At 44.5% G+C, this 27,419-nt stretch overlaps 1 long non-coding RNA gene across 1 annotated transcript; it reads left to right on the plus strand.

Moving 5' to 3' along the window:
• The first annotated feature begins 8,842 nt into the window (after nucleotides 1-8,842).
• Nucleotides 8,843-22,876, plus strand: LOC140469997 (uncharacterized). The gene is made up of 3 exons (XR_011956290.1): nucleotides 8,843-8,924; nucleotides 12,744-12,855; nucleotides 22,752-22,876. It is a non-coding gene; the product is annotated as an uncharacterized lncRNA (long non-coding RNA).
• Nucleotides 22,877-27,419: the final 4,543 nt, after the last annotated feature.

A 27,419-nucleotide genomic window follows, 5' to 3' on the forward strand; every position in this document is an offset into this window, starting at 1 on the left:
CACAATTACCAAATTCCTCCCTTGCAAACACTGAACACTGGCAGTCCCAGTCTAGGTTTGGAAAGTTCAAAAACCCTACCATAACAGCCCTATTATTATGGTTGATATTTAAGATGTCCCGACATATTTGTTCCTCAGTCTGCCACAGATTATTCGGGGTCAGCAGTCCGATCGTATCAAAGTGATGACCCATTCTTATTTCTCAGTTCCACGAACATAGCTTCACTGGGCGATCCCACAGGAATATCCTCTCTAAGTACTGCTGTGATATTTCATGCAATCAAAACCCACTACCACACGTCGTCTCTTGCCTCCCCTTCCTGTAGCATCTCCACCTTGAAACAATGAACTGCCAGTCCTGCCCCTCCCTCAGCTGTGTTTCTGTAATAACTATAATATCCCAGTCCCATGTTCTAATCCATGCCTTGAGTTCATCTTCCTTAGCTGTCTGGCCCCTTGCATTGAAATAAATGCAGTTTACTCATCGGTTTTCCCCCATTCCCTGCTATGTTCTTGCCTGCCTTCTCTGCTGAAATTGCTGTCTTTTACTTGTGTACCAGCCTCAATCTTCTTACTGGCCTTACGTTTATTTAAGGTCCAACACCCTGCCAGACGAGGTTATATCCTCTCAAGCAGCTCGAGCAATTCGCCCCACCAGGATATTTGTCCCTCTCCCGCTCCCAGTTGAGGTGTCTTTCCCACCCTGTCTCCCTGTGCTGACACCTTCAGGGATCTATGGACTTGTCCACCAAGGTCCGTGTATTCCTCAGTACTCCGCAAGGACCTACCGTTTATTACGTCTGTACTTCGCTAATCGTACCTCCCACAGAATATTACCTCACTTCAATCAGAACTAAACTCTGCTTAGATTATCATCCGATCGACATCGGACTGCAGACAGAGACCATCCTCCTCACTGTGAACAACACCCTTATCTTTCATGTCATCTGCAAACCGACTAATGATACCTTCTGCTTTCACATCCGAGTTATTAATGTTCAATGGTTCCTGCACAGATCCCTGTGGTACACCCGCTGGTGAAAATATTCTATCCACCAATTTTGCATCCAATTTGCCAACTTGCCTTGGAACCCAGTCCTTTTGGACCAGCCTTCCATGTTGGATCTTGTTTAAGGACTTAGTCAATTCCATGTAAACCACATCATCTGCACAGCCCTCATCAATATACTTAAGCACCATTTCAAAAAAACTGAACTGAATTCCTCAGACAGTATCTCCCTCTGCCAAATCCATGATGACTAAACCGAGTTGATCCTTACCTTTGCAAGTGTTGATTCATCCTCACAGTAGTTCCCAATAATTTCCCTCCCCCTGCTGTCAGACTATCTGCTCTGTAATTACCTGGCCTATCCCTGCTGCCCTTCTTGAACAAAGGAACCACATTAGCGATCCTCCAGTCATTCAGCACTTCACCTGTGGCCAGCAAAGTATTATATTTATCCACCAGGGCCCCAACAATCTCTGGGTAATTAGCATGGGGTCAAAGAATGCTGGTCCAGGCAGTGACACTCTCATCCCATGAATGAATAAATAAAAATACATATGTCCCTCCCTACCTCTGCAAACCCCTCCAGCTGCAGCAATTCGTACTGGCTTTGTAACACCGTTCAGACCCTGACCACTCTCTGTAACACTCTCACCACCTCCAGCACCTTCACCTCTCCATGTTCGTATCGTGTCAATAAACCTTGACAACGATTCCCCTTCCCATTGCCCTCCTCCTGCTAGCAGACCCATTGCAATCCCTTTAAATCTTACTCTAAAACTCTCTCTCACTTCAGGTTTTTAAGTACTTTGTGGTGATCTTCTCAGCCTCATAATCTAATATGATCCATTTTGTCCTGAGTGAGGGACCGGTGGGGATTTCTTGCTGAGTTTTTGTGTGTTTCAGTGGAATGTCCTTTTGTTGAGTATTTTATACTGTTCCTTCAAATGTTTTCCACTGTTCATTTACAGACACATATTTCAGTCTGTTTAGCCTGTTTACCTTGGTCAGTTCTCCTCTCAATCTCATGTCATTGGCTATTTTTGTTTCTAGCTGTAGCTTGTCCTTTCTGTGATTCACTTTAAAACTTTATATTTCTTTAAACTGCACTTTCTCACAATTTCCCAGAGGATCTCTCCAGGTGACATTACTCATTCACTAAGTTTTATCACACAACAGTCTCTCTGAGACAGTTCCGTCCCTCGCCAGTTGCACAATGTGTTATTCTAAGAAACACTGAAAAAAATTCTCTGAACTCCTCTTCCAATATCACTGTTGTCAGTGTGATTGTCCCAGACTTTGCGAATATTGACGTTTCACTAAATGTTCACCATGCCTGTATTAAAAATTCCAATGAATTCCTATTTATTGCAGTGACGATCCATGAAATGCTGTTCGGTGGGTGGTCTAAAACTGTTCTGCTGTTTCTGTCCTTGGCAAGTAGTAGGCAGAATTTACATTCAGACTGACTCTACTTCATGATCTGATGCCAAATGCTTTCTCTGTAATGCCTTTCTTACCCATTATTATTAGCGCCGTCCATTTTGCCTGAATTTGCACAAGGTTGTGAACCATTGAATATTTCTGTTCCCCCTTTTGTTCACCCTGTAACCACGTCTCTCTGATGTCTAAATCTCTTTTATCTCTGTGTCACAAATCCATCTACCTTGTTGCAGAGACTTTGTCCATTAATAAAAAACATAATTTACTCGTTCCCACAATTTCCTGTCAAAAATGGATTTGCTGATCTACAGTTTTAGTTAAACTTTGTCCCACCCTGTTCCTTTCTGTTGTCTTCAGTCACATTCCCACGCTGCTCTGATGCTTCACCTTTTCTCTTTGGATTTGGAAAGCTCCTTTCACCTGAAGCCTGTCCCTGCATCCTCTCTGTCACTTTAAAGCCCTGTCCATAAATCTACCAACGTGATTAGCCAGGACATTGTTCCACTGGAACTGTGCTGGGACCAATCTGAATGGATCTTTTTAAAAAATCAGGTATGGGATGTGGGTGTATCTGGCTGAATAGCCTTTATTGCCCATCCCTTGCTGCCCTTGAGCTAAACAGCTGGCTCGCCCATTTCACAGGGTCATTGAGAGGCAAACACTTTGCTGTGGGTATGTCGTGCAGACCACGTGAGAGTGAACTGTTGTCTTTCTCTGAAGGTCAAGTGCTTGGATTTTTATCAATACTTATTTATGGATTGTTAATTCTAATTTTTAAAACATATATTCATTTAAAATTCCACATGGTTAGATGTTAGAAAGAAGAAGGGGGTGGTCACTTTATTGGAACTGTATTGTAGGCTGTTGTAGATACCAGAGGAGCAGCTGTGTAGAGAGATTGAGATAACTATAGGAATAATAGAGGAGTGCAGGCTGGAGAATTTAATATTCCCTGTACTGACTGGGTCACCTCGAGTATAAAAAGACCTGGACGGAGTGCAATTTTTCAAATGTGTCCAAGGAAGGTTCCTCAATCAATATGCAGAGGGGCCTACTCTACTCAGGCAGGTGCAACAGTGGACCTCCCCTCAGAAGACTAGGTCGGGCAAGTGACTGAAGTGTCATTCAGAGAGCACTTTGGGTCCAGTGCCCACAACTGTCTTCGTTTTAACATAGTTATGGAAAAAGATCAGCAGGTCCACAGATTGAAGAGGAAAACTGGAACAGGGCCAGGTTTGGGGCCATTCTGCAGGATCTGGCCAGCGTCAATGCTGTGAATTTAAAATTGCACAACGTCCAGTTATAATCCAACTCGCTTTGGAATCGCTTGTGATCACTGTAACAGATGAAAGGCTTAAACTAAATTTGTTTGATATTATATTCCATGACACTGCCATCCTGTTGCTATAAATTCTGCACCTTAGGATTGTGCTCCCCAACCACCTGATGAAGAAGCAGTGCTCTGAAAGCTTGTGCTTTCAAATAAACCGGTTGGACTGGAACCGAGTGTCGGGTGATTTTTAACTTAGTACACCCCCAGTCCGACACCAGCACCTCCACATTATGATTCTAATCGATTGGGTGAGTCTGTTTGAAGGAAAAGGAACAACTGGCAAATGGGAGGCTTTTCAAAGTGTGATCTCAAGAATCCAGGACCAGTATGACCCATTGGGGTAAAGGGAAAAGCTGGCAGGGTTAGGGATCCTTGGCTGATGAGGGATAATAAGGCTCTGGTCTTGAAATGAAGACTGCATACATTGGGTTTAAGATTTCCGTATCTACATGTTCTTAAAGACACGATCAATCTGTGGAGACCCTACAATCCTCTCAGTCCCTGTAACACTCCCAATCTGCAGAAGTCATTCCAATGTCTGTGACTCTTTCAATACAGTTCCTACAAGACCCACTATCGATGTGATATCTTTTCATTGCCAGCACCCACCCTGTCAATGTAAGCTCCTCCAGTGTCTCCATCCATCTGCTCATTTCCACAATCTTCTCCAGCTCTTACATGTGTAAGCATCACCCTCAAGGAGAAAGTGAGGACTGCAAATGCTGGAGATCAGAGCTGAAAATGTGTTGCTGGAAAAACGCAGCAGGTCAGGCAGCATCCAAGGAACAGGAGAACCAACTTTTCGGGCATGAGCCCTTCTTCAGGAATGAGGAAAGTGTGTCCAGCAGGCTAAGATAAAAGGTAGGGAGGAGGGACTTGGGGGAGGGGGTGATGGAAATGCGATGGGTGGAAGGAGGTCAAGGTGAGTGTGATAGGCCAGAGTGGGGTGGGGGCAGAGAGGTCAGGAAAAAGATTGCAGGTTAGGAAGGTAGAGCTGAGTTCGAGGGATTTGACTGAGACAAGGTGGGGGGAGGGGAAATGAGGAAAGTGGAGAAATCTGAGTTCATCCCTTGTGGTTGGAGGGTTCCTAGGTGGAAGATGAGGTGCTCTTCCTCCAACCGTCGTGTTGCTATGGTCTGGCGAAGGAGGAGTCCAAGGACCTGCATGTCCTTGGTGGAGTGGGAGGGGGAGTTGAAGTGTTGAGCCACAGGGTGGTTGGGTTGGTTGGTCTGGGTGTCCCAGAGGTGTTCTCTGAAACGTTCCACAAGTAGGCGGCCTGTCTCCCCAATATAGAGGAGACCACATCGTGTGCAGCGGATGCAATAAATGATGTGTGTGGAGGTGCAGGTGAATTTGTGGTGGATATGGAAGGATCCCTTGGGGCCTTGGATAGAAGTGAGGGGGGAGGTGTGGGCGCAAGTTTTGCATTTCTTGCGGTTCCAGAGGAAGGTGCCGGGAGTGGAGGTTGGGTTGGTGGGGGGGGGTGTGGACCTGACGAGGGAGTCCCGGAGGGAGTGGTCTTTTTGGAATGCTCTGATATCCTTCTGATATCGAAGCTAAACCTTCCGCCAATTACCTTAAACTTATGTCTCCTTGTGATAGCCATTTCACCGTGGGATGTAATCTCTGGTTATCCACTCTATCTATGCCTCTCATTCCCTTGTAAACCTCTATCATGTCACCATTCTTCCTCCTTCGCTTTGATCAGAAAAGCCCTAGCTTCCACAACCTACCTTCTATGGGCATGCCCTCCAGTCCAGGCAGCATCCTGCTAAATCTCCTCTGCACTGTCATTAAAGCTTCCACGTCCTCCCTATAATGAAGCAAACAGAACTGTTCACAATATTCGAAGTGTCTTCTAATTGGGGTTCAGTAGAGCTTCAGCAAAATCTCACACCTCTTAAATTCAATCCCCCTGCTAATGAAAGCCAACACACCATCCGCCGCCTTAACAGCCTGTCAACTTGGGTGGGAACCTGAGGGACACAGGATCCCTTTGTTCCTGCACGCTGCTAAGAATCCTGCCTTTAACCACGTAAAGGTTTTCTGCAGAATCCTCCAATCTAAAATTATCCCTATATTTGTAAGTTCCTCCAGTCCCTACAACACTCAGAAACTGTGAAACCTCCTCAAGTCCATATATTCCTAATGTCCGCAAAATCCTCCCGTCCTGATGTCCCTCCATATCTCTGTAACTCCCGGCATCCTCCAGTGCCCTTCTGGGGAACATTGCAGAGGAAGGAGGAGTTGGAGAGTCTGGGCCATGTTACGAGGTATGAAGGGCTACAGAACCTGGAGGATGGTACAAATGTCGGAAGGGACGTGGGACTTACAGAAGGTTAGAGGTTCCGGGATTCATTGAACCTGCAGGATGGGACAGGGGATGGCTTGTGTAAACTGGAGGATATTATGATTTGAACCACAGGTAATTTTTGATTGGACCATTCAGCCAATCTTCCAGTCATAGAGATGTACAGCATAGAAACAGACCCTTCATTCCAACCCAGCCATTCTGAGAGGATATTCCAACCCAATCTAGTCCCACCTGCCAGTACCTGGCCTATCTCCCTCCAAACCCTTTCTATTCATATATCCATCCAAATGCTTCTTAAATGTTGCAATTGTACCATCTGTAAGATTGGCTGAAAGATCCAATCAAACATTACCTGTGGTTCAAATCATAACATCCTCCAGGTTCCACAACCCATTCATGGTCCCATCCTGCAGATCAGATATCCCAACCCAATGTAGTCCCCCCTGCTAGCACCCAGCCCATCTCCCTCTAAACCCTTCCTATTCAGATACCCATCCAGATGCCTTTTAACTGTTGCAATTGTACAAGCTTCCACAACTTCCTCTGGCAGCTCATTCCATATATGTAGTATCCTCTGCGTGAAAAAGTTGCCCCTTAGTTCTCTTTTATATCTTTCTACTCTTCCCCTAAACCTTGCCCTATAATTCTGGACTCGCACACCCCAGGAGAAAGCCTTTGTCTATTTACCCTATCCATGCCCCTCTTGATTTTATAAACCTCTATAAGGTCACCCTCAGCCTCCGACTCTCCAGGAAAAACAACCATCACCTGTTCAAACTCTCCCTCTAGCTCATCCCTGGCAACGTTGTTGTAAACCTTTTCTGGACCCTTTCAAGTTTCACAACATCCTTCCGATATGAAGTAGAACAGAGTTGCATGCAGCATTCCAAAAGTGGCCTAACCACTGTCCTGTACAGCCACAACATGACCTCCCAACTCCTGGACTCAATACTCTGACCAATAAAGGAATGCATACCAAGCGCCTTCTTCTCTATCCTATCTACCTGTGACTCTACTGTCAAGGAACTCTGTATTTCATTTGAAAGATTACATAGACGGGTAGAGTGGCCCGAGGTCTTCTGGGTGATGCTAGTTCAGTCTAAGCTGGTAGGCGGAGCCAGTGAAATATTTGCAGCGCTGTCTGATGAATGGTCGAGAGATAATGCACATGTCAAACAGGCTATTTTAAGTGCTTATGAATTGCTTATGAAAGGGAAGCCACTACAATTCCCTTTACCATTCCATCGCTATCTGTCAAAGCTCTTTCAGGTCTATATCCTCCGAATTGTTGAAACCTGCTCTTACCTTTGCAACTCCCATTATATCCTAACATTGTTGAGTCTCTAAAACCATCCCTATCAGTTTAATCCCCTCCACTGCATACAACACGCCTAGTCTGTCTAATCTTTTCACATCCTTCAGTTCCTATATACCTACGTATTGGTGTGACTGCTTTGTGGCCATTGTATCCTCATTTATATCTGCAAAAGACTCCGCTCACTGCAACACATCCTAAGTTCATAAGTAAATCTGGTTTCTCACAAGCCTCTCTACAAGCTTCCCTATCCCTGTCGTATCTTGCAGCATGCACACCACTCTCTCTCTGACATACCTTCCAGTGCATAAAATCATCTCTCCTTCTAACTGTATCCAGTCTACAACTTCATCCCTGTCTGTGCAGCATTCTCCAGCTTATATCATCTTCCATGTGCTTACAACATTCTCCAGTCCATACCACCCTCCCTATCGCTGTGATATTCTCCAGATCCCACAACTGTTGTTAAATGTACGACATCCTGGAATCCTGTAAATGTTTCTGCACCCTGATCAACATAGACCATGTAACGATCCACAACCCTACACACATCCTACACACATTGGTGGGCAGCACGGTGCCACAGTGGTGAGCACTGCTGCCTCACAGCGCCAGAGACCCGGGTTCCATTCCCGCCTCAGGCGACTGACTGTGTGGAGTTTGCGCATTCTCCTCGTGTCTGCGTGGGTTTCCTCCGGGTGCTCCGGTTTCCACCCACAGTACAAAGATGTGCAGGTCAGGTGAATTGGCCATGCTAAATTGCCCGTAGTGTTAGGTAAGGGGTAAATGTAGGAGTATGGGTGAGTTACGCTTTGGCGGGGCGGTGTGGACTTGTTGGGCCGAAGGGCCTGTTTCCACACTGTAAGTAATCTAATCTAATCAATTACATCCCTATCTCTGAAGTCTAATCAAAGACACTTTATCTCTCTAACTTTCTCCAAACAATAAAAACTTTTCTCCTGCGGACATTCTGTAGCAACTGTAACTATGTACAACCCTGCAACATTGTCGCGCCCCCAAACATCTCTCCCACTCTATGACCTCTAACCATCCCTCAAAGGCCCTCTCTCGGTGACACATGCCATGCATTTTCAACAAGGCAGATGGAATGACAGCATTAACTGAAGATAACAGATATGATTGAACTGTTATTGAGGAGGTGTGGCTGCAGAATGATCATGACAGCAATGTGATTATTGAGGGATTGTAGGGATTTAGGCAGGATTAGCAGAAAACCAAACAAGGTCCTGTTTTGTTGTGAAGAAAGGACGCAGTCAGCGCATTAGTGAGACAGCCAATTTAATCTGTATTTAATCAAAATATAGAATCATTTTGAATGGACAGCTTCCAAATAGCAAGGGGGATCTGGATGATCAAATCACAATCCATGCTCGTTGTTAAGTTGGATGCAATATTTTCTTGGTGATAGTAGACAGAGGCATGTGGAGTGGTGAATTTCTGATTGGACGTCTGTGGCCAATGCTGTTTCACAAGGATCAGTGCTGCGATGTCTGTGAGTAATTTATATCTGTGATTCAGATGATAGGTGAGCAGTTTGATTAGTAATTTTGCAGACGACATTTGGAAAGGCACGTAATGATTAGAGATAGTTAGGGGAATTGTGGATAGTGAGGAAGAGTGTTAAAGGTTGCAGCAGTGTGTAGATCAGCTGGAACGCTGGGCAGAGATGTGGCAAATTGAATTTCATCGGGGCAGGTGTGAAGTGATGCATTTATGAAGTCAAATGGAAGAGAGAAGTACACTAATTGACTACTTGGAAACATTGGTAAACAGATGACCTTGGATGCAAATCCATAGCTCCCTCAAAATAACAACACAACAGGATGTGGTGGTAAAGGAGGAGTATGGTAGGTTTCCCTTCATTGGTCACAGTATTGAGTACAGACGTTTGCATGTCATGTTGTGACTGAATGAAACTTCATTCGGCCATGTTTGGAAGGTTGCGTGTCGTTCTCATCGACACACCACAGGAAGGATGTGGAGGTTTTGGGGAGCGTGCAACAGAGGGTTGGCAGAATGTTGCCTGGATGAGAATGTGTTTACTGTAAGGAGGTTGGACGCAGTTGGATTGTTTTGCGAGAGTATCGGACACTGAGGGGTGACCTGGTACATATAGCATTAGAAGAGGCGTGAATAGTGTGGATAGTTGGAATCCTCCTTCCAATGTAGAAATATCAAATACTAGGGTACCTCGGTTTAAGGGAGAGTGAGAAGTTTTAAGTGAGATGAATGAGACCAGTTGTCTTTACCGAGAGGGTAGAAGCTGCTCAGGAGGTGGGAGAGGTGGCAACGAGAGTAAAGTTTTGAAGGGCATTTAGACAGAAACATGAACAGGCCGAGAATAGAGGGATATCGCCCATGTGCAGGCAGATGGGATTAGTTTAGTATAGCACAATGGTCAGCACAGTCATGGTGGGCCGAAGGGCCTATTACTGTGCTGTACTGTTCTAGTTTCTAACTTCATGGCATCCACCCTGTCAAAGCCCCTCACAATCCTGGATGTTTCATTCAATTTCTCTCCCATTCTTCAAAATCCCAATAGGTTCAAGGTCAATCTACTCCACCTCTTCTCATTGGAAAATCCTGCCATCTCCAGGCTCAGCCGAGCGAACCTTCCCTGGCCTGCCTCTAATACAAGAATGTCTTTCCTTAGGGCACGCATACTGTTCAATATAATCTAGGTGTGGTCTGACTTGTACTTTGCATCGTTTTAGCAAGCCCTCCCTATATTTCAACTCCATTCCCTTTGCCTTCTCGATTACCTGCTGATCCTGTAAGCTCCCTTTTTCAGATTGATTCACAAGGATTCCCAAAATCCTTTGTGCAGTCAGTCTGAAACCAAACGGTGTTAGTTTGACAGTAAGTTGGGAACGTGCTGGAATGTGTTATAAAGGATATGACAATAAATGATAACTGGATGTTTAGAAACAATAGGAGATGTATGATTTTATAAAAGGGGAATATTTTTAAATCTGTTGTATTCTATATTTTGGTGTGACCATAAATGCAGAATAGATAAGGGTGGGGGAGGCTAGTTGCGGTGGAGGGATATTTGAAATTTCAGAAGCATTTTGACAAGTTTCAACAAGGGCTAAAACTTAGCTCGTGAGAGAATAGGGCCCCTGAAAGATCAATGAAGCTGTCTGTGTGGAATCACTGCTGATGGGTGAGATACTGAACAAATATTTTGCATTCGGATTTACTGTGGATAAAGACATGGAAGCTCGGGAACTTGGGAAATACATAGTGATGTCTTGGAAAGAGTGCACATCGGAGAACAGGAGGTGCTGGATGTCTTAAAATGCTAAAAGTTAGATAAAACCTTGGGACATGATCAGATGTATCCCAGCGCCTTGTGAGAAGCGAGGAAGGAAATTAGAGGGCCCCTCCCAGAGATATTTGCATCATCAACAGCCACTACAGACCAGTGAGACTGATGGCAAGGGTGGTAAGTTGTTGGAGGAGATTCTGAGAGAAACGATCATCGTGCATTTGGAAAGGTAAGGACAGATTAACGATCATCAGCATGGCTTTGTGCATGGGGAATCATGTTTCAAACCTGAGTGTGGAGGTAGACAAGTGAGAGGTCAAAGCAGAGCAGTTCATGATGTCCACATGAATTTTAGCAAGGCCTTTGACAAGTTTCTGCATGGCAGACTGGTTAGTAAGTTTAGATCAGACATAACCAGGGAGTGCTCACCAAATGGATACAAAACAGGATTGACGGTAGGAGACAGAACATGCTCATAGAGGGTTTCTGCTCAAACTGCAGGCTTTTGACCAACGGTGTGCGATAGGGTTCGGTGCTGGGTCACTGTTGTGCATCATTTATATAAACAATTTGGATGATAATATAGGAGTCATGGTTAGCAAGTTTGTGAGTGAGACTGAAATTGGTGATAAAGTGGACAGTGAAGAGGATTATCGAAGAGTACAATGGATCAAGAGTACTGTTGGACCAGTGAGGTTAGGAATAACAGGTGGAGAAATGCAAGATGTTGTAGTGTGGTAAAGCAGATCAGGCTGGACTTGTACAATTAATGTTCGGGCCCTGGGTACCATTGTCAATCAGTGACCCAGGGATGCAGGTACACAGTTTTTTGAAAGTAGCATCACGAGTAGACAGGCTGGTGAAGCAGGCGTTTGGGAGGGTTACCCTTCATTGGGCAGAGCATTGAGAGTAGGAGTTGGGATGTCATGGTGTATCTGTACAGGACATTAGTGAGGCCTCTGTATAAACATTGTGGATTATCTGGAAAAAATCAACTTGTTCACGTATGTCCTTTAGGGAGGGATATCTGACATTCTTACCTGGTCTGGCTCACATGTGACTCCAGTCCCACAGCAATATGGCTGACTCTGAGCTGCCTCTGGGCAATTAGCAGTAGTGTAATGTATGCTGGACCAACCGGTGACATCCTTAGGCCGTGAATGAATCAATGAAAAATACATATGTCTATCCCTACCTTTGCAAACAGCTCTGGCTGCAGCAATCCGTACTGGCTTTGTAACGTTGTTCAGGCCTTTGCCCCTCTCTGTAACACTCTCACCACCTCCAGCACCTTCAATTCTCCCTGTTCCGCTACTCTAATTAAACACTGACAATGTTTTCTCTTCCTCCTGCACTCCTCCACATTTCTAAATGTTGGTTACTTCAGAATTGATCGGTTCTTTTTCATCTCTTAATCAAATCGGCCAAGACCGTCTGAAGGGGGAAGGAGCATTGGGAAGGTGTCGAGCACCTCGAGACTTACTGTGGGGAAAACGGGAATCCAGGAGAAAACAGCACAAGGAGCGCGCTGTCATATCAACGCCTCACCAACCCCCTTTCAATGTCCACCTTCTGCCTCAAGTGTAACAGAGTCTGTGGAAGGCCACATCGGTCTGTACAGCCAACTCCAGACTCCCCCACCCCCACTGAGAGTGGGAGAGAGTCAGCCTCATCTGTTAACCACTGCCAAAGAGATGATGAGATAGGAAGGTTGAATCCCCTCACAATTATCCCAGTGTCTTTGTTACAAATTCAATCAATTCCCTGTTAATACAAAATCTAATCATGTGCTGTCACTCAGTACGTCTCCATGTGGTGCCCCTCGCTGTGTCGGTCTATTTACTGCCTCTGTCAGCATTTCTCCCTCTTAAAGATGGTCTGAGATCCTGAGTCAACAGAATTGTCCATTCCAGAGAGATGCAGCAGCACAGGCAAGGGATGGGATTATCGAGATCTCTGCTGGACTCAGCGCCATTCTGCATGTGTTATCCTCATTGCATCAGTCTACTTTCCCATTCTGTCTATTTCTGTCACATGCAGGTCCTCAAGATGTTCCTAACTCCTGTCTCATCCATCACCTCATTGAAACTGGTTGGTCAGCCAGACAGAGATGGAGAGGGAGATCTGGATCCTTCAGTAATTCCTGCAGCCGGTAAGATCGCTCACAGTAAACAGCACAGGGTGGAGGTAGTAGACTTCTATATTCAGACTTGGAAGACCGGACATAGATACAGAGCTGGTCAAGGAACAGCAACATTCTAGGCCTCATTTCCACCATCTTGTGAGGATCCTGCTTTCACCTCTGCTGTACTGCTCCTCAATGCGACAGCATAGCGGATTGCAGGCATCAAACCTGGCCCATGCTGTTTTAGTGATCTCTGTAATATTCTCCAGTCCCGATAATCCTTCCTCTGTTTGAAATCTCCTCTAGTCCACATCATTCTCTGTGTCTCTGTCTCTGTCTCTGTCTCTGTCAGGTTCTCCAGTCCCTAACACCCTAATCCCTAACCTTCTGCAGTAGATACTAAATTCCTTCATCCCTGTAAACCCTGACAGCCTTGTCTATCCCTCTGAGCTTTTCCCACCAATACCACCCTCCATGTCAATGTATTTGTCTTTAACCTCTCCATCCGTCCCTACCTATGTATTCTTCTCCTGCTCCTACAACCCTTCCTTAGCTGTGAAAAATTTGTAATCTCCTAATCCTTCTCCAATTCTTTGACCTTTATCTTGTTAAATTTCACCCTCATTCCCGACAGCATACCCCTCCCGACCACAGGGACCTCTTTCAGTTTGTGCAACCCTCCCCATCTGTGTAACTGTCTCCAACCAAGTAACCTGGCATTCTCCATTGCCTTCTGATCTCTGTAACCTTCAGAACCGAGAAGCCTTCTTATAACTGTAAACTTCTTCAGTCACGACAATCTTCCATATCTCTGTTAGTATTCACAATACACTTCTCCCGGAAACACTCCCCGTCTGTGCCTCTCAAACTGCCTGCCTCTCCCTACATCCACCCTTATCTCTATCTCCAGAATCTAATCCAGCTACATTATCTCTGTAAATGCCTCCAATCCTCAAACCCCTTTGTCCCATGAACATTCTTGACCAGATGTAACTTTGTTTAACTCTTAACATCCTCGAGCCCCTGTAAGCCTTCCTATCTCTGTAATCTCTACCCATCTGTTCAACCCCCCACTACTGAGGAATGACTCCCTGTATTCGCCATAAGGGAGAAGGAATGACAGTGATCAGATATGATGGAACTGTCATTTCGGAGATTTAGCTGCAGAATGACCATCACTGGGAAGTGAAAACTGAAGGGTTGTTGGGACAGAGTTATAGAGTCAGAGAGATGTGCAGCATGGAAACCGACCCTTAGGTCCAACCCATCCATGCTGACCAGCTATCCCAACCCAATCTAGTCCCAATAGGCAGACTAGGAAAAACGCCAACAACTTGTGAAGGAATGATGAGTTTAATGCATTGATGAGAAAGTAATGTGGATCTGAATATCAAAAGTGGAGCTGAGAATAAGCAAACAGCAGCAACCGTTAGCAGGAATTCTTTTGTAAGCACCAACCAGTGATGGGAATGTCAATATGGTTACAGTCAGGACACTGAATGTACTTATGGCAAGGGCAGTACAGTAACTGTGTGTGACAGTGGTCTCCATGCCGACTGATACAGCACTGACTATCAGTGCTGTGATGGATAGAATCCTGGATTGTATGTGAGATGGTTTTCTATAACATCATATCATATTTGTAGATCAAATGCTGTGTACTAATAAATATCCAATAATCCCATTATAACGGAGTTTTGTGAGCAGAGACCCATAATATTATGCAGGATATATTGAGTTTGTGCTCAGACCATGAGATGTAGCAGGGGAATGAGGCCATTCCATCGAGTATGCTCTGTCCTTCAATCAGATCATGGCTGATCTGATACTGTTCAACTCTACTTTCCTGCCTTTTCCACAAAACCTTTGTTTCGCTGATTCATTAACATCTGCAGGAGTTTACAGAACAGTTGGAGAGATAGACAGAAATGGCAAATTGAGTTAATCTGGACAAGTGTGAGATGATGTCAAATTCAAAAAGATCATTAGTATACTGAGGGATATTGATACACAGAAGAATTTTGGTGCAAGTCAGTAACTCCCAGAAAATGGCAACAGAAGTGTTTCGGATGGGAAAGAAAGCAAATGGAGTACTAGCCTTCATCAGTCACAATGTTGAGTACAGTGGTTTGCATCTGATGCTGTATTTCTATAAAACATTTGTTTGGCCACAGTTGGAGTACTGTGTGCAGGTCTCATCTCCACATAATAGGGAGGATGGGGAGGCTTTGGAGAGGGTGCAAAAGGGTTTTATCAGCATGTTGCCAGTATTAGGGTTTTTAAGGGTGTGTTTGGTGTAAGAGCAAATTAAACAAAGTTGGATTGTTTTGTGAGACTATCAGAGGCTGACAGGTGACCAGGTACAGGAATATAACATTTGGAACAGGGATAAATAATGTAGACAGTCAGAATCTCTTTTCCAATGTGTAAGTTTCAAATACTGGAGCGCATATGTTAAAGGTGAGAAAGAGGAAGTTTAAATGAGATGTGTGAGACAAGTTTTTTTCACGTAGAGTGGATGTTACCGAGGGAGGTCGTAGAAGCAGAAATGTGAGTAAAGGTTTGAAGTGGGATTTAGACAGAAACATGAACAGGCAGAGAATAGAGGGATCTAGATCCATGTGCAAGCAGATGGTATGAGTTAGAATAGTACATTGGACAGCATTGACGTGGTGGGCCGAAGGGCCTGTTGCTGTGCTCTACTGTTCTATTTACTAACTTCCCAGCATCTGCCCGATCAGACTCCCTCAGAATCTTGGATGTTTCATTCCATTTCTCTCTCATTATCTAAACTTCAATGGGTTCAACCTCAACATACTCCACCTCTTCTCATTAGAAAATCCCTCCATTCCCAGGATCAGCCGAGTGAACCTTCTCTGGACTGCCTCCAATGCAACAATATCTTTCCTCCGGGCACTCACACTGTTCATAATATTCGAGGTGTGGTCTGACTTGTACCTTGCATAGTTTTAGCTAGACCTGCCTATTTTTAGACTCCATTCCCTCTGTAATAAATGTCAGCATTTGATTTGCCTTCTTTATTACCTGCTGACCCTGTGAGCTACCTTTTTCAGATTGATAAACAAGAACTCCCTCAACCCTTTCTGCTGTCAGTCTGAAACCAAATAGTGTTAGCCTAACAATAAGTCAGGAGCAAACTGAAATTGTTAGAAATGATATGTCAATATACAATAACTGGCCACTTAGAAAGCCAATTGATTTAAAGAGAATTTGTTTTTGAGCCTGTTGAATTTAATTTGTTGGTGTGAATTTGTGGCAGAATTGTAATGGCGTAGCAAGGTGTCGTGGTACGGGGGATATGATGTATTTCAATTCTCAGAAGCCTTTACGCAAGTTTCAATAAGGGCTAAAGAGTAACTTGGTAGAGAATAGAGCCTCTTAAAGATCCATAAGGTCGCCCATGTGTGGAACCAGAGGAGATGGGTGAGATATTAGACAAAATAATCTTTGTCAGTGTTTACTGTGGCGAAAGACATGGAAGCTCGGGAACTTGAGGAAGTAAATAGTGATGTCTTGGAAAGAATCCTCACCAGAGAAGAGAAAGTGCTGGAATCTTAAAACAAATAAAGGTAGATCAATCCTCAGCAGCTCATTAGGTCGATCCTAGAATATTGTGGGAAGCTAGGGAAGAGATTGCAGTGTCTCTAACAGAGATATTTATATGATCCACAGACACAATGAGGTGTTGGAAGACTGGAGGGCGGTGAATGCTGTTCCATCACTTAAGGGCTGCAGGGAAAAGCCAGGAAATTACATCCCAGTGAGCCCAGTGATGGGGAAGTTGTTGGAGGAGATTCTGAGAGAAAGGAGCTCCTTACATTTACAAAGGCAAGGGCTGATTTGAGATGGTCAGCAGGGCTTTGTGATTGGAAAATTACGTTTCACAAACCGGATTGACTCTTCGAGGAGGTGGCCAAAGATAGATGAAGGCAGAGCAGTCAACGTTGTCCACATGGACTTTAGCATCTAGTCAAGAGGAAGGAGAAAGTTTACTTAAGGTCGTGGAAGCAAGGATCAGACAGGGCTCCAGAGAGTTACAATGGGTGGCACGGTGTCTCAGTGGTTAGCACTGCGACCTCATAACACCACTGACTCCATTTCGATTCCAGCCTCAGGCGACTGTCTGTGGGGAGTTTGCACATTCTTCCCGTGTCTGCATGGTTTTTCCCCCAGGTGCTGTGGTTTCCCCCAACAGCCCAAAGATATGCAGATTATGTGACTCAGCCATGCTAAATTACCCATAGTGTTCACGGATGTGCAGGTGTGGCGCAGTAGTTAGGGCAAATGGAGAGTAATAGGGTGGGGGAATGGGGCTGGGTTGGATACTGTTTGGAAGGTTGGTATGGAGGTGTTGGGCCAAATGGCCCATTTCCACACAGTAGGGATTCTCTGAAGGTACCAAGAAGAAACCGTGGATTGGACTTAGGGCAACTAGAAGGGGACGTGATAAAGCATTGTTGGGAAGGATTAAGGAAAACCGTAAGGTATTCTCCACTTATGGGAGGAACAAGAGCAAGGCCAGAGTGAGGATAGGGCCGGTCAGGGACAGTGGAAGGAACTTGTGCCTGGAGTCACAGGAGGTAAGCAAGGTCCTTAATGAATACTATGCCTCAGTATTCACTGCTGAGAGGGACCTTGTCATTTGTTAGGACAGTGTGAAACAGGCTGATGTACGTGAACAGGTGGATGTTAAGGAGGATGTGCTGAGAATTTTGTAAAAGATAAGTCACTGAGCCAGACTGGATGCATCCAAAGTTACTATCCGAAGCGAGGGAATGGATTGCTGCGCACCTGGGTGATGACCTTTGCACCCTCACTGTCCACTGGAGTTGGACCAGACGATTGGAGGCAGGAAAATATTATTCCCTTGTTCAGGAAAGGGAATAGGGATAATCCTGGGAATTGCACACGTGTCAGTCTTATGTCTATGGTGTGCAGATTATTGGAGAAGACTCTGAGAGACAGGAAACCATAGATTGATCAGAGATAGTCAGCATGGTTTTGTAAGGGGCAGGTCATGCCTGACAATTCTTAATCAATCTTTTGAGAATGTGACGAAACACCTTTATGGCTCATTCAGAAAGTATGGAGGCATGGGATACAGGGAAACCTGTCTGTCTGGGTACAGGATTACTGGCCCACAGAAAACAGACGGTGATGATAAATGGACAGCATTCATCCTGGAGCTCAGTGCCCAGTGGTTTCCTGCAGGGAGAGGTTACAGGACCTCTGCTCTCTGTGATTTTATGAATAAGTTGGATGTGTGAGTGGAAGAGTTGGTTAGTAAGTTTCCCAATGACACAAAGGTTGGTGGAGTGGTTGATAGTGTGGGGGGCTGTTGTCGGTTGCAACGGGCCATTGACAAGATGCTGAGAAGTAGCAGATGGAGTTCAATCTGGAAAAGTGTGAAGTCATTCATTTTAGAAGATTGAATTTGAATGCAGAATTCCTGGTTGATGGTAGGATCCTTGGCAGTGTGGAGGAACAGATCCATAGATCCCTCAACGTTGCCACCCAAGCTGATCGGCTTGTTAAGAAGGAATATATTGTGTGGGATTTCATTAGTTTGGGAATTGAGTTTTAAAGCCGTGAGGTTATGTTGCAGTTCTATAGAGCCCTGCTTAGACCCCAGTTGGAATATTGTGTTCAGTTCTGGTCCCTTCATTACAGGAAGGATGTGGAAGTTTTAGAGAGGGTGAAGAGGAGATTTACCAGGATGCTGTCTGTACTGGAGAACATGTCTTATGAAGAAAGGTTGAGGGAGCTAAGGCTTTTCTCATTGGAGTGAAGAAGGGTGAGGGGTGACATGGCAGAGGTGAACAAGGTGATGAGAGTCATAGATGGTGAATAGAGAGAGATTTTTTTACCCTGTCATAAGTAGTTATTACAAGGGGTTATAATTTTCTGGCGATTAGCAGATGCTTAAGGGGAGATCTCAGAGGTAGGTTTGTTACATATAGAGTGGTGTATGTGGAGTGCACTGCCAGCGGTGGCAGTAAAATTAGATGCATTAGGGACATTTAATATACTTCTGGATAGGCACATGGATGATAATAAAATGAAGGGAATGGAAGTTAGAGTAATAGAGACGTACAGCATGGAAACAGACCCTTCGGTCCAACCCGTCCATGCTGATCAGATATCCCAACCCAATCTAGTCCCACCTGCCAGCACCTGGTCCATATCCTTCCAAACCCTTCATATTCATATACCCATCCAAATACCTCTTAAATGTTGCAATTGTACCAGCCTCCATTTCTTCTTCTGGCAGCTCATTCCATACACATACCACCCTCTATGTGAAAAAGTTGCCCCTTAGGTCTCTTTTATATCTTTCCCCTCTTATCCTAAACCTATGGACTTCCCAACCCCAGGGAAAAGACTTTGTCTATTTATCCTATCCATGCCCTTCATAATTTTGTAAACCTCTATAAGGTCACCCCTCAGCCTCCAACACTCCAATGAAAAAAGCCCCAGCCAGTTCAGCCTCTCCCTATAGCTCAAATCCTCCAACCCTGCCAACATACTTATAAATCTTTTCTGAACGCTTTCAAGTTTCCCAACATCTTTCCAATAGTAAGGAGACCAGAATTGCACGCAATATTCCAACAGTGGCCTAACTAATGTGCTGTACAGTCGCAACATGACCTCCCAACTCCTGTACTCAATAATCTGACCCATAAAGGAAAGCATACCAAACGCCTTCTTCACTATCCTATCTACCTGCGACTTCACTTTCAAGGAGCCATGAACCTGAACCTCAAGGTCTCTTGGTTCAGAAACACTCCCTCAAAACTTACCATTAAGTGCATAAGTCCTGCTAAGATTTGCTTTCCCAAAATGCAGCACCTCGCATTTATCTGAACTCAACTCTGTCTGCCACTTTTTTCTTATCTTACGGTCGGATAAAAGATTGGCATATCATCATGGCCGAAGGGTCTTGTTCTGTACTGTTCTGTGTTCTACGTGTCATATGGTAAACTGGGTAATAAGGTCAGATCAGTGTGAAAGGATATGGCATTCAGGAGGAGCTAGTCAACTGGACAGAAAATTGGTCTTGATGGTAGGAGACAGAGGGTGATGGGAGACATGTTGTTTTTCTGACTGGAGACATGTGAACAGCGGTGGAGTGGGCCCACTGTTGTTTGTCATTTGGATAAATGGTTTGGATGGGAATATTGGTAAGTAAATTAAATAAGTTTTTTGGGTGACACTGAAATTGGTGGTAAACTGGACAGGTCATCTGTGATACAACAGGATGAACAGTACTGCTGGGATAGTGGGCTGAAGTATAGCAGATAGAGTTTAATTAGATAAATGTGAATTGTGTCATTTTGGTGAAACACACCTGGGTGTTACTTTTCCAGTTAATGTTAGAGCCCTGGGTCGTGTTGTCAATCAGTGACCCAGGTACACAGTTCTTTAAAAGTGGTGGCACAGATAGACAGGCTGGTGAAGAAGGTGTTTGGGGTGGTTTCCTTCACTGGGCAGAGCATTAACAGTAGGAGTTGGGACGCCATGTTGTATCTGTACAAGACATTGGTCAGGCCACCATAAAACCATTGTTGATCAGTGGGAAGAACTCATCTGGTTCGCTGACCTCCTTTTGTGTAGAATATCTGACATTCTAACTTGGTCTGGCTAACATGTGACTCCAGACCCACGACAATATGGCTGACTCTGAGCTGTCCTCTGTGTAATTAGCAGTAACACCGACATCCCATGAATGAATAAAAATACATATGTCCCTCCCTACCTCTGCAAACCCCTCCAGCTGCAGAAATGCAGACTGGCTTTGTAACACCGTTCAGGTCCTGACCACTCTCTGTAACACTCTCACTATCTCCAGCACCTTCACCCCTCACTGTTCCTTTTGTGACATTAAACCCTTACACTGATTCCTCTTCCCACTGCCCAACCTTTGCGAGCAGACCCTTTGCAATCCCTTTAACACTTACTCCTAGAACATTCTCTCACTTCAGGATTTTAAGTACTTTTTGGTGATCTTCTAAGCCTCATAATGTAATATGATCCATTTTGTCCTGAATGAGGGGCTGGTGGGAATTTCTTGCTGAGATTTTGTCTGTTTCAATGGAATGGTCTTTTGTTGAGTGATTTACACTGTTCCTTCAAACTGTTCTTGTACAGGCACATATTTCAGTCTGTTTAGCCTGTTTACCTTGGTCAGTTCTCATCTCGAACCCATGTCATTGGCTGTTTTTGTTTCTAGTTGTAGCTTATCCTTTCTGTGGTTCACTTTAAAACTTTATATTTCTTTAAACTGCACTTTATTACAATTTCTCTGAGGATCTCTCCAGGTGACATTACTCATTCACTAAGTTTGATCACGCAACGGTCGCTCTGAGATAGTTATGTCCCTAGCCAGTTGCACAATTTGTTATTCAAAAAAAACACCGAAAAAAGTTTTTTCTGAACTCCTCTTCCAATATCACTGTTGTCAGTGTGACTGTCCCAGATTATGTGAATATTGAAGTTTCCCAAAATTATCACAATGTGTTTGTTAAAAAATTCCAATGAGTTCCTGTTTAATGCAGTGATGTGCAATGGAATGCAGTTCGGTGGCCAAAACTGTTCTGCTGCTTGTGTCCTTTGCAAGTAGTAACCCGAATTTACATTCAGACTGACTCTACTTCATGATCTGAGGTCAAATGCTTTCTCTGTAATGCCTTTGTTACCCATTATTGTTAGCGTTACCCATTTTGCCTGAGTTTGCACAAGGTTGTGAACCATTGAATATTTATGTCCACCTTTTGTTCGCCCTGTAACCACGTCTCTCTGGTGTCTAAATCTCTTTTATCTCTGTGTCACAAATCCATCTACCTTGTTGAAGAGACATTATCCCATTCCAAAAAAACATAATTTACTCTTTCCTAATATTTCCTGTCACAGACCTATTCCCTGATGTACATTCCCTGATGTAGTTAAACTCTGTCCCATCCTGTTCCTTTCTGTTTGTCTTCAGTCACATTCCCATGCAGCTCCCATACTTCACCTTTTCTCTTTGCATTTGGAAAGCTCGTTTCACCTGAACCCTGTCCAAGCATCCTCTGTGTCAGTTTAAAACCCTGTCACAGAAACCTACCGACATGATTGGCCAGGACACTGGTTCCGGTGCAGTTCCAGTGGGACCATCCTAATGGATTATTTATTAAATCGGGTATGGGATGTGGGTGTCTCTGGCTGGCCAGCCTTTCTTGCCCAGCCCTAGCTGCCTTCGAGCTAAGTAACTTGCTCGGCCATTTCAGCGGGTAATTGAGAGGCAAACACTTTGCTGTGGGTATGTCGTGTAGATCACGTGATGATGAGCAGATGTCCTTCTCGAAAGGAGAAGTATTTGGTATTTTTGTACATCAGCAATGGTTTCATATTTATTTATGGATTGTTAATTACTATTTTTAAAATTATTAATTTCAAACTCCACCATTTCTCATGGTGGGATTCAAACCCTCTTCCCCTGAACATTAGCTGAGGTTTTGGATACATACTCTAGCAATAATACCACTCGGCCATCACTTCGCCTGCTCACTGGCTGCTCATCCCTGAGCACTGATACCAGGGCATCATGAAGCTAAACCCGTTCTTCCAACATGATTGTGTGATCCTGAAGTCTTGCAGCACTCTGGTGATATCACTCAGTCTCTCTCCATGTGGTATCCCTGACTGTGTGAGTCTAATTGCTGCCGCTGTCAGCGCCTCCCACTCTTCCAGTTACTCCAGATCCTGAGCCAACAGAATTCTCCACTCCAGAGAAATGCAACAGCACAACCCAGGGATGGAGTGGGATTTTCCAGATATCTGTGGGGCTCATTTCCATTCTCTATGTGTAACCCTCACTGCATCAGTCTAATTTTCTATTCTGTCTATTTCTCTGTCTCCTTTAGGTATTTAGGAAGTTCCTGACTCAATAGACCTCCCAATTGCTGGGGGTCTCGTCCAATACCTCATTGAAGATGTTTGGTCAGCCAGAGAGACAAAGGGAAGGGAGATGTGGAGTCTTCAATAAATCCTGCCGTGAGGTAAAATCACTCACAGTGCACAGAGCTGAGAGCAATGAGAGGGCTCCAAACATCGCTAACAGGACATGACACAGATACAGTGCTGGATGGGGAGCACAGTACAGTACAGACACACCCCAGACTCAATCACCACCTCTACTTTAATTTATGTTGCACTGAGACAGCATGGCGAGTTCAGAGTTATCAATCCAGGCCTGCGCTGTCTTAGTGAGCATCAGGACAACAAAGGGGAGAGTAGGCCTCCGTCGAGAGGTTGGAAATGCTGGCTGGGATCTTTCTGTTCTGTGTTCTCCCTCCATCACTGTGCTAAGACTCACTACTCTGCAACTTTGTGTCTATAGCATGGCTTGTGCACGGGTGTCTTCAGTCATTTTTAACTCCTATAATAGTTCCTGTCCCTGTAACTACCTCCCTTCCCGATAGTCCTCCACATATTTGAAATGTACTGCATTCCAGACTACCATCCTTATCACTGTAAATTGCTTCAGTGTCTACAACATGCTTTATTTTGGTACTGCAATCTTCTTTAACTGGATACAGAGTGATACAGCACGAAACAGAACCTGTGGTACAACTCATCAATGCTCTCCCTGTTTCCTATAATGAATGAGTCTCATTTGCTTGCGTTCGGCCCTTACCTCTTCAAATCTTCTCCTCTCCATGTACCTGCCCAAATGTCTTTTCCATGTTGTCATTGTTCTTGTTTCTCCCATGTTCCCCTGGCAGCCTGTGCACCATCCTCTGTGGATAATGTTGCCCCTCAGCTCCCTCTTCAATTCTTTGCTGTCTTACGTCCCATTTGTACTCTTGAGTTTTGGACTCCCTTATCCTTGGCTATTCACCATTCTTAGGCCCAATCCTTGTGGCACTCCACTTCCAGTCTGATAAGCAAACCTCCACCACCACCCTCTGTCTTCTACCTTTGAGCCAGTTCTGTATCCAAATTGCTAGTTCTCCCTGTATTCCGTGAAATCAAATCTTGCTCATCGGTCTCCCATGGGGATCCTTGTCGAACGCTTTACTGAAGTCCATATAGATCACATCCACCGCTGAGCCCTCTTCAATCTTCTTTGATACTTCTTCAAAATACTCATTCAAGTTTGTGAGACATGATCTCCCACACACAAATCTCTATCTCTAATCAGTCCTTGCTATTTCAAATACACGTACATCCTGTCCCTCAGGATTCCCTCCAACAACTTGCCCACCACCGACGTCAGGCTCACTGCTCCATAATTCCCTGGCTTGTCCTTACCACTCTTCTTAAACAGTGGCACCACGTTAGCCGACCTCCAGTCTTCCGGCACCTCACGTGTGACTATCAATGATACAAATATCTCAGCAAGAGGCCCAGCAATCACTTCTCTAGCTTCCCACAGAGTTCGAGGGTAGACCTGATCAGATCCTGGGAATTTATCCATCTTTATGCATTTCAAGACATCCAGCACTTGCTCCTCTGTAATATGGACATTTTGCAAGGTGTCACCATTTATTTCCCTACATTCTATATCTTCCATATCCTTTTCCACAGTAAAAACTGATGCAAAATATTCGTTTAGTATCTCTGTCTTTTAAACGTTGTAATTGTAACCACGTCCACCCTTCCTTAGGAAGTTCATTCCACAATCAAAACACCCTTTGTGTAACAATTTGCCCCCATGCCTTTTTTTTTGAACAAATCTCTCTTCTAACCTTAAAAATGTGGTCTCTCCTCTTGAGACTCCCCCATCCTACGGAAAAGGCAACTACCATTAAATCGATCTATATCTCATTTTTAAAAAATAAACTTTTATAACATGACATCTCAAACTCCAGGCTCCAGTGAAAAAAGACTCAGCCGATCCAGCCATTTTACAGAATTCAAGCCTTCCAGATCAAGCAATGTCCTGGTAAATCTCTGCTGGACACCCTGCAGCTTAATAATATCCTCCCTATAACTGGGCGACCAGAACTGGACAGAGGAGTGCAGAAGAGGCCTCCTAAATGTCTGCACAATCTCAACATGACGTCGCAAATCCACCACTCAATGGACTGAGCAATAGTCAGGCATGCCAAGCACTGTCTTATCCATCCTGTGATGCAAGCTTCAAGGATTATGTACCTGAACCCGGAGGTCCCTCTGCTCTAAAATACTAACCGAGGCCCGAACATTAATTGTACAAGCTCTACCCTTGTTTGTTTTACCAAGTGCACTACCTCGCATTTATTCAGATTGAATACCATCTACAGTTTTTCAGCCCATTCACCCATTTCATCAAGATCCCTTTGCAATCTCAAAAAACCTCCTTCACTGCCCACTATGCCACCCTCCAGCCTTTCCAGCCCATCACACATGGCTGTCAATTGTAGAAATATCTTTGCTCGCGGCTCTATAATTTCTTCCCTAGCATCGCACAATGTCCTGTGATACACTCAGGTCCTGGGTCTTTCCATTCCTTTGTGTTGTAAAATCTCCAGCACCAACTCTTCCATAACTTTTTAAGTCATAGAGAGGTACAGCATGGAAACAGACCCTTTGGTCCAACTCATCTATGCTGACCAGAAGATCTAAATAAATCCATCCCATTTACCAGCATTTGGCCCATGTACCTCTAAACCCTTATTATTCATATCCCCATCCAGATACCTTTTAAATGTTGTCATAGTATCAGTATCGTCTACATTCTCTCTCAGCTCATTCCATACATACATCACAATGTGCATAAGTGCCATTTAAACCTTTCTCCTTCAACCTTAAACCTATGCTCTCGAGGTTTGGACTCTCGAACCCCTGGGAAAAGACCTTGACTGTTTACCCAATCCATATCCCTCATGTTTATATAAACCTCTGTCAGGTCACCCCTCAATTTCCGATGCTCCAGGGAACATAACCCCAGCTTATTCAGCAACAATCCTGGCAACATCTTGTTAATCTTTTCTAAACACTTTCAACTTTCTCAACATCCTTCCTATAGCGGGGATACTGGAATTGCAGAGAACTGCGAATGTGGTCTAACGTATTACTCTTGTTCCCTGAGTTCCCCAGTCTTTGTCCACAGTAAGTTCTGGAGTAAAAAATGTGTTTAAGTTCTGAGCCATATCCTGCGGTTCCACACACCAATGGTCTCATTGATCTTTAAGGGACACTATTTTGTCTCAAGTTACTCTTTTACTCTTAATATATTTCTACAATCACTTTTGGATTCTACTTATCATCCTCTGCTGAGGCCATTTCATGTACCCTTTCTGCATTCCTGATTTCTACTCAAAGTGTATTCCTTAAGTCCCTGTGATCCTCGGGGATTCCCTTGATCCAGCTGGCTATACCTGACATGTGCCCCCTTTTCCTTGACGAGACCCTCAATAGACAGCCAGTGTTTCCGAATGCTGTCAGCATTGACCTGCACACAAACAGGAACATGCTGGCGCTGATCGATCAGTTTATCTCACTTTTAAAATATTCTCACTTGCCAGACTTCCCTTTCCCTGCAAATAGACTCCCCAGTCACCTTTTGAGACTTCCTGGCTAATATTATCAAGATTAGTCTGGCCCCATTTTATAACTTGAACCTGTGGAGCAGTCCTGTCCTTTTCCATCGCTATTTTCAAGCTAATAGACTTGAGTCACTTTGGCAAAATGCTTTCCCACTCACACCTCAGTCCCTTTTCCAACCTTGTTTCCCAAGGGGAGGTCAGGTTTTGCCCCTTTCTCTTTTCAGGCCATTTACATATTGATTGGGAGTCTTCTGGAACACAATTACCAAATTCCTCCCTTGCAAACATTGAACACTGGCAGTCCCAGTCTCGCTTTGGAAAGTTTAAAAACCCCAACCATAACAGCCCTATTATTCTGATTGATATTTGAGATCTCCTGATATGTTTGTTCCTCAGTCTGCCATTGATTATTCGGGGTCAGTAGGACAATCGTGTCAGAGTGATGACCCATTCTTATTTCTGTGTTCCACGAACATAGCGTCACTGGGTGATCCCACAGGAATATCCTCTCTAGGTACTGATGTAATGTTTCATGCAATCAAAACCCACCACCACGCGTCCTCTCTTGCCTCCCCTTCCTGTAGCATCTCCACCTTGAAACAATGAGCTGTCAGTCCTGTCCCTCCCTCAGCTTTGTTTCTGTTTTAACTATAATATCCCAGTCCCATGTTCCAATCCATGCCCTGAGTTCATCTTCCTTAGCTGTCAGGCCCCTTGCATTGAAATAAATGCAGTTTAATCATCAGTTCCCCCTCCCCCATTTCCTGCTATGGTCTTGCCTGCCTTGTCTGCTGAAATTGCTGTCTTTAACTTGTGCACCAACCTCAATCTTCTTTCTGGTCTTATGACTGTTTAAGGTGCAACACCCTGCCAGATTCGATTATATCCTCTCAAGCAGCTCTAACAATTCGCCCCATCAGGATGTGGGTCCCCCTCCTGCTCCCAGTTCAGGTGCCTTCCCCACCCTGTCAACCTGTGCTGCCACCTTCAGACATCCAGGGCCTTGCCCACCAAGGTCCCGGTGTTACTCAGTTCTCCAGGAGGACCTACCCTTCATGA

The sequence above is a fragment of the Chiloscyllium punctatum genome, chromosome 50 (assembly GCF_047496795.1).
Source record: "Chiloscyllium punctatum isolate Juve2018m chromosome 50, sChiPun1.3, whole genome shotgun sequence".
Lineage (NCBI taxonomy): Eukaryota > Metazoa > Chordata > Chondrichthyes > Orectolobiformes > Hemiscylliidae > Chiloscyllium > Chiloscyllium punctatum.